The sequence below is a fragment of the Octopus bimaculoides genome, chromosome 26, assembly GCF_046866305.1.
Source record: "Octopus bimaculoides isolate indiv1 chromosome 26, ASM4686630v1, whole genome shotgun sequence".
Classification (NCBI taxonomy): domain Eukaryota; kingdom Metazoa; phylum Mollusca; class Cephalopoda; order Octopoda; family Octopodidae; genus Octopus; species Octopus bimaculoides.
The window spans coordinates 27113613-27122467 of record NC_142953.1 but is presented as its reverse complement, the minus strand read 5'-3'; positions in this window follow the sequence as shown (position 1 = coordinate 27122467).

Here is an 8855-nt window from a genome sequence, read left to right as displayed (position 1 = left end):
TATATATTTTCCTTTTCCTTTTCTACTCCTGCACTACAATGCTTCAAGCAAACTACAGCGTTATTATATAAGCTTCTTAATCATGCATCCATACTGTTTCTTCAAAGGTTTACCATGAAAGGAAACACCCTTGGATCTTTCTCTCTTTCTGTATTAAGAGGTAATTATTGTGTTCTGTGACTGGTGTGAGGGAATGAAGAAGGTGCATTCACACAGAGACATAGAAACGTTTACCAAATGCTTTCAGTTGAGTAAATTTTGTTGAAAATAACCAGTGGTCATGTTAAAACGAGTGGTAGATTAAATCTACCATTGAAAACTGCCATGGCAGGATGTGAACTTGGGACTGAAATGTGAAGCAAATATTGTAAGACGCAACACTGACATTTGTGCCAGTACCACCACTCACCCACTAAACTAGTACTTTAGTTATCAACTGCACACCCTGACCACAAGAGATGGAAGATAAAGTTAACCTTAGTGGGTTTATTTTTCTCCCTTGGAAGAGACAAAGTTGAGCTTGGCCGAATTTGAACCTAAAAAGTAAACCGGAATAAACGCAATATTGAATGAGATGAGAATGAATGAGAAAGAAAGACAGATGAATGTTAACTCTTTTGGCTGTCCAAAGCATGCTTCCTGGCCACATGGTTTCAGGTTCAGTCCCACTGTGTGGCACCTTGAGCAAAGTGTCTGTTGTTATAGCCTCAGGCCGACCAAGACCTTGTGATCGAATTTGGTAGGCTGAAGTTTCTGTCATGTGTATACATGTGTGTGTGTAAATGCTAGTGCCTCCTAACAGAAAGGAGGGAATATACATTCCAATTCACACAGCTCACGTGTCTGTGGAGTACTCAGCCACTTGCACATTAATTTCACGAGCAGGTTGTTCCATTGATCGGATCAACTGGAACTCTCATTGTCATAACCGACAATGAGTTATAGATATATATATATATATATATATATAAAGAGAGAGAGAGAGAGAGACAATAAAACGTATCTCAGAAAAAAAGCACATTCTAAAGAATAAATTATTAAAACAAAAAGTTAAAGTCTGGATATGAAACCTTTGGTAACTCAATGACCAGAATTTAACTTTTTGTTTTAATATATTTATATATATATTTATTTTACAGACAAGAAAGAGAGAGAGAGAGAGATTGCTTGGGAATGTGTATTATACATGATGCATAGACACCAGGGAAATATGTCCTGTGCCATCACTGTCATGCATAGAACAGGCAAAGGGTTAAGAGGCTGTATGAAAATTGGAAAGATAACTGAAGGATCTTTGTGTTTTTAAATATTTTATTAGATAAAACCAAAAACAAACAACACAGCAGTTTCACAGCTGTGAGGTTTAGGGCCTGCAATAACAGATAAAAGGGTTTGGGTTTAGTATATTGGTACAATAAAAATGATTCGTTTTTAACCATGGAGCTCAAAGTAGATAAAGCTATAAATAATGATGTGTAAATATTGCGTTAAGCCCACCCCCTTTGAATGGAAAGCGTTGAAGGTTGCCTGTAAGATTCAAACCCGCATCTTCTATTAACATGAGAAATGTTCTACAATTGGAACAAAGAAATCCTTCAGACATGAAAATAATTCGTTTCTAATTGAGGCGCTTGAAGTAGATAAAGCTATAAATAGAATATTGGATTGAAAAACTCTTTGGATAGGAAAACTTGAAGGCTACCTCCCACATCAGTACAATAATTAACAATACAGAAGTCATCCAGTTGTATAAAGTAGCGATGCTTCCAGATGTGTTGTGGCGAATATATAAAAATTAATGTGAATAATCAGGTTTTAATATAAATATTTCCTTTTTATGAGAGGAGCTTAAAAGAAGCTACAATAAGCTATATATACACCACCTCAATAACATGGATTTCATCATCGTCATCATCACCCAGTGTTTTAAATCTGGGTTTTGTTCCCATTAACAGGGGTGGCTGGATCTACCTCAATGTCATAGCAACAGCCCTCACACCATCTTGTCATCTTGTCCCTTCTCAAACCAAACCACCCAATCTCCTCCTCCACTTGTCCCCTCCATGGATTTGTTGTTTAAAATTAGGTACCAGGAATCACCGCTTTGTATAAAGACACAATTATCAGTAATATATATATTAAAAAAAACTGTTTCCTATTAGAGCAAGGATAATCAATATATATATATAGGCAAATACAATGTCAAGTCTATTATAATAAACTCATTGTTGGTACACTTAGGCAAAGTTATACAATTCTCTGTAATCCAGATAACCTACTTAATATAATCTGTTAGACAGTGTAAAGTTGGCAATCAATGTTTGAGAAAAATTCTATAGCTCACCCTATAGCATATGATTTAATTAAATATATATAAAATGTATTTTTAGTAAGACTACAACATTTGTTACCAACATTTTACACCAGCAAATGATTCAATTCTGATTATTCACATATCATATATACATATACATACATATATATATATATATATATATATATATATATATATATATATATATATATATATATATATATATATATATATATATTGGGAGAATTCACAAAAAAACAACAGACGAAGACAGATGGTGTTGAAAACAAATAGATATATTAGTATAATGCTCGGGAATGGAGAAAGTCTTTAATGTTTTGAGCCTACGCTCTTCTACAGAAAATAACACGGAAAGAAACAAGGAGAGAAAAAAATGTGTGTAGTGGTCACCGATCTATCATGGCAAATGCTGGACAGAAGGGTCACACAGGAGAGTTAAGAAGAAGGGGTATATATATATATAGGTAGATAGATAGATTGGGAGAGAGAGGTATGTTTAGTGTTGACTTATGGGAAAAAAAAAGAGTACTTGATACCATAGTAGAGATATATATAATTTTTGTTATTTTTTATTTTTGGCCAAGTCCTTTTCCTACTCTGAGTTTCAAATGTAGGTGCACAGGGTCATCAGAGTAGCAAGAGAATTGACTCAACCAATCTGAATAACTGTGATTGAAAGAGATCATGTGTCACTATAAATGCACTGAAACCTGATGAGAATTGAATAAGTTGAAATTGTGATTGTTCAGTTGTTAGCTACCATAAATACAGATTCAGTCCACCACAGTATTTCAGAGTTATCTCCCCACACCTGCCCTTTTGAAAATTTTTTTTTGCTCGGGATCAGTCATTTATAAAATGATTGTCTTCATATTACAAAGGCTGTAATTTTAATCACTCAAAATTTCTTAGGTTTCCACATCAAATATACTTCTTTTTTTTTTTTTATTGCCCATAGGGGGCTAAACATAGAGAGGACACAAACAAGGACAGACAAAGGGATTAAGTCGATTACATCATGGCAAATGCTGGACAGAAGGGTCACACAGGAGAGTTAAGAAGAAGGGGTTGATAAATTAAGTACTAGTTATGCACTGGTGCATAACTAGTACTTAATTTATCAACCCCGAAAGGATGAAAGGCAAAGTCGACCTCGGCGGAATTTGAACTCGGAACGTAATGGCAGACGAAATACCACGAAGCATTTCGCCCGGCATGCTAACGTTTCTGCCAGCTCACCCAATTCATCAAATATACTTCTGCCTACTCTACTGTTAAGTTTTCATGCAGCAGGCATCCATGAGAATTTTTTTCCCATCAGTCATTCTCTTATAATTATGCACACACACACACACAGATGTATATAAGCTATTGGCTCAGGCAATAAAGATATTTCTAGCCATAGTATATTTAAATAAAGTTTCCAAGTTTATACATAGCCTAGGACCATGCAGATGCCCAGCAATGAAACATCCCCAACAACAATTGTTAATTCAACCCAGTGATTCTCAACCATTTTTTTTACTTATGGACCCCTTTGATTCTTGGGTGGACCCTCATAACCATTCCATGTTTAAAAAACCCTATTATATTTTTTTAATAAAATATTATTAGGAATTGAATTAGAAAAATTAAGATATTTTGTGCATTGTAGAAGTATAAGCAATTTATAGCATATTAATTTTAGTAACAAAATCTTATATGGACACCAAAAAGGCCATACGGACCCTGGCTGACCATCACTGATCTAAGCAATTGAAACATAGTATAGATATATAAATATTGATTTCAAAGTTTGGCACAAGGCCAGCAATTTCAGGGCAGGAGATAAGTCGATTACATCAACCCCAGAGTTCAACTGGTACTTCTTTTATCAACCTCAAAAAGACGAAAGGAATTTGAACTCAAAACATAAAGACAGATGAAATGCCTCTAAGCATTTTGTCCGGCATGCTAACAATTCTGCAAGCTCGCCATTTTGTAAATATATAAATATTGAAAATATAAACTATAAACCACTGGAAATTTGTAATAAACACTCATCAATGTTAAAATATTAGAGGTCATTTATTTCAATACGACCCCTTTACTTAAATGAACATTTATCTTCAGTTTGGAGTCAAAAGAAGCCCTTTAATTGTTGTTTAATTTCATGTGAACTCTGATTAAAAGCCATTCCAGCTGTGACCATCATGTTTTTTTTTGTTTTTTTTTGGTAGAGTATGTAAGGCTGAATTACCTTGTACACTGTTCTTTTCTGATTTAAGAAGTAGCAGAGTGTGGATGAAGGAGAGTTGTCTGCTATTTTGGGGCAGGTTGTGTGACTATACAAACTTCCATGTTACAACTTCCAACCCTTTTGTTATCTGAAGTGGGCAAATTGAATGTACCAACAACACGCAGGTAATGACTTAGTGCAGTTGGTACACAAAAACATGTGCATATCCTACCAGTACATTATCAGTACACACATACTGTGGCAGTGTACTGGATAAAAAGCACACACACACACAATATATATATATATATATATATACACACACATATATTGTAAGTCAAACCAAACTGATATTTTGAAAACATTTAATATGTACATTTCAGGTTTATGTAACCTAAAAAGAAATGCATCCATTACGTAAACCTTCCTCAGTTAAACCATTTCAAAATTTCATATTCTGGTACTGTGAGCCACTTCTAAGCATAACATGAAATATATACACAAATATATATATTAGTTTATATATATATATATATATATATATATATATATATATAGTTAAAAAATACACCGAAAGGTGCAACGCGTTACCAAAGGGTATGGGCACACTGGGTCAGTTCTACACTCAACTCCTGTCCCCCGATGGGGTTAGACTGTCATCATAACACTAGACAGGCTGGAATGCAGAGTCTGTGCACCACATGTAGAAAAGAAACAGAAATCGTAGTTGCTATTAATGCTTTATATAATCCTTTCTACTATAGGCACGAGGCCTGAAATTTAGGGGGAGGGGGTAAGTCGATCAGACCAACCTCAGTACATGGCTGGTACTGAATTTATCGCCCCTACCAAAAAAAATAGGATGAAAGGCAAAGTCGACCTTGGCGGAATTTGAACTCAGAACATAAAGATGAGAAAACTATCACTAAGCATTTACCCCAGTATGCTAATGATTCTGCCAGCTCACTGCCTCAATGCTTTATATAATACACCCATGCTTTCTTAGATTGGCAGAAATCAATTAGATGAGCATAAAAGCCACTTACATGAACAAGTGTTGCCGGTCCCATTAATACCAACTACATCTTCTGTATTTTTTTCTCTCTATCATATACATACATACATAGTATATATATATATATATATATATATACAGTTCTATATTTAAGAGATGAGGAATTATTTACATTATTTACATTTGACGGATATTCGTCCTCATCTTGTTTGATGGGAACCGGTATTGAGGAAGGATAGAAAATAATAGATTTATAAGCCTTAAAATTCACCCCATAATTGCCCACGGGCATATGGCGTAGTGGTTAAGAGCGCGGACTACTAACCCTAGGTTCCGAGTTCGATTCACGGCAGCGACCTGATTAATATAATAATAATAATAATAATAATAGTAACATCGATAGGAATTTCGAACCCAGGTTCGAAATTTCCCCAAGACACCTGACGAAGGCTGGAGGGTATATCAGCCGAAACATTGTGTTAACAACAAACAAGATGAGGACGAATATCCGTCAAATGTAAATAATGTAAATAATGTATATATATATATATATATATATATAAGTATATACATAAGCACAGGGCTTGGAAGTGTGGTTAAGAAGTTTGCTATGGAACTGTGAAGTTTAGAGTTCAATCTCATTACATGGACACTGTCAGCTGGCATCATCTAGTGTAGCCAGAGGCTGACCAGGACCAATAACCTGTGAGTGAAATTTAGTAAAAGGAAACTTGAGGAAGTTTGTCTTGTGTATGTATGTGTGTGCATTTGATAAGAGAATGAGGCAGGGCAGGGGGGGGGGTATTTGACAAATTTCCCCAGAATATAACTGGTGGTTATTCTTGTTGCCCTGCAGCAAAGCAGTATGAGGTTGAGTCCAGAGTGACCAGCTCAGAAGATAGATGTACCCAAGTAGATGTTTTAAGAATACTTATTCCGATTGTCTCTGTGACAAGTCTTTTCACTCTAGTTTGTTTATTGATAATTCATAAATCAAGGAAATTTTCTGGATTGTAATAGAGAAATTTGATTGCTTTTTTTTTTATTTTATCTTGACCATTGCTAAATGTGGAAGAAACCAAGTAGAAAAGGCAGAAAGGCAAATGTGATTCATTTTGTTAGTGTATAACATATGTGTATATATATATATATATATATATATATATATATATATATATATATACACACACTTATATATAGATATACATATATATATATATATATATATATGTATGTATACATATACACACATATATGTATACATATATGTATACATATATATACACACTCATATATAGATATACATATATATATATATATATATATATATATATATATATACTTATATAGACATACATATATATGCATATATATATATAATCTCTTAGCTCTTGAGTCACTCTCTTGCTTCTGCTAAATATCAATAGAAAAATATACATACATGCATATATTTTCCATATATGTACATATGTTGTTTCAGCTGCCAATCTTTTTGTGAACAGGCATGAATACCTTCTCAACCCCTCATAACTCTTACCCAGCAGAACATCATGGATATGACAACTGGAGAGAGGGGTAAACTGGAGCAATGTGAAATAAGTGCCTTGCTCAAGGACACAAATTCACTGGTCAGTATAGGAATCAAACCCCTGGTCATGCTCAGGGACCCTGTAGCCTAGTTTCCGAGTCCACATACTTTCAATCCATATGTGAGTATGTGTATGTGTGCGTGTATATATATATATTCTCTATATTTAATACTCAATATTTCATATATTCAATAAGACATTCAATATTTCATTTCATTTTACCATTTATATTATATTATATATTCCATATTCTATATCCCACATTAATTCTATAAGAATATAAATAAAACATAGAAAACAGACAGAGTTGGAACTCTTTTAAATAATATATTCCTCAATACAAGATCATACAAAATCCTTTTTTTGTATATATTTTTTTTTCATTTTGTATATTTATTTTTATGCACATATATATATATATATATATATATATATACATATCTGTGTGCATATGCATGAATACATACCACGTGCATATTTCTGCTAAAACTATGAAATGGCAAGAATTTTCAATATACGGAGTGCTTCAAAAAATTTGATATCATTTCGCAACCTAATAACTTTGCCAGTTCTTGTTCAAATGACTTCAAATTTTAACAGTATGTGTAGAAACAGGTCAAAGTTTTATGTTTAATGTTTGATATATTTATATTTTCAGGTATAGAAATGGCATTCACTGGAAGAGAAAAGGCATTTTGTGGCTTGGAGTATTCGTTTAACACAGTCGAGCAAGACTGTGCAGGGTGCATTCGTGAGAAAATTCTCTAAAAAGTCACCAATAACAATGCAGATTTGGACATGGGACAAAAAATTCGAAGAGGAAGGGTGTTGGTGCAGGGCAACAGGATCTAGATGACCACCAACATCAGAAGGGATGGTCGAGCGGGTTTGCCAAAAACTCTTGCAAAGTCCCAAGAAGTCCATAAGAAGAACAAGTCTGGAAACCCAGATTTCTCCAATGACCGTGCATCTTGAGGAAACATTTGCTAACAAAACCCTACAAACTTCAGCTTGTTCTGGCCATAATGGCAGATGACAAGCAAAAAGCACAAACAATTCTTGGTCCCCCTCTTCCTGCAAACCTAGATGAACTCAGGCAGAGAATCACTACCACACTGGAGGCTGTTGCCCTAAAGATATACTGCAGTGTGTTTGGGAGGAGCTGGATGACCGACTTGACATGTGCCATGTCTCAGGCATATTGTGCATATTGAACATTTGTGAAATTGTTCATAGAATCCACATACTTTTGAATTTCTCATTCAAATTTGGAGGAATAAATCTTACATTGCTCAACATTAAGCCTGTTTAGTTTCATTTGCTTTGCCTATGTAATTTCTGTGATATTTACATCTCAAATGGTATCAAATTTTCTGAAACACCCTGTACATATATACATTTATGTATGTATAAATGCATGCATTGGTGTGCATGTATATTTATATATGTATATAAATATAAGCTTACACTAGTGTTTCTCTCTCTCTCTCCCTCTAGAGTAAAAACACACAGATACGAACATATATAAGTATATGGTCTAAACGGTATAAAATAACAGTCTATATAACAATAGATCATGCATATATATATTTATATACATACACACATACACATATATATATATATACTGTAATACATATATGTACATATACATACATACACACACACACACAGATAGATTGAAAGAGAGACAGACAG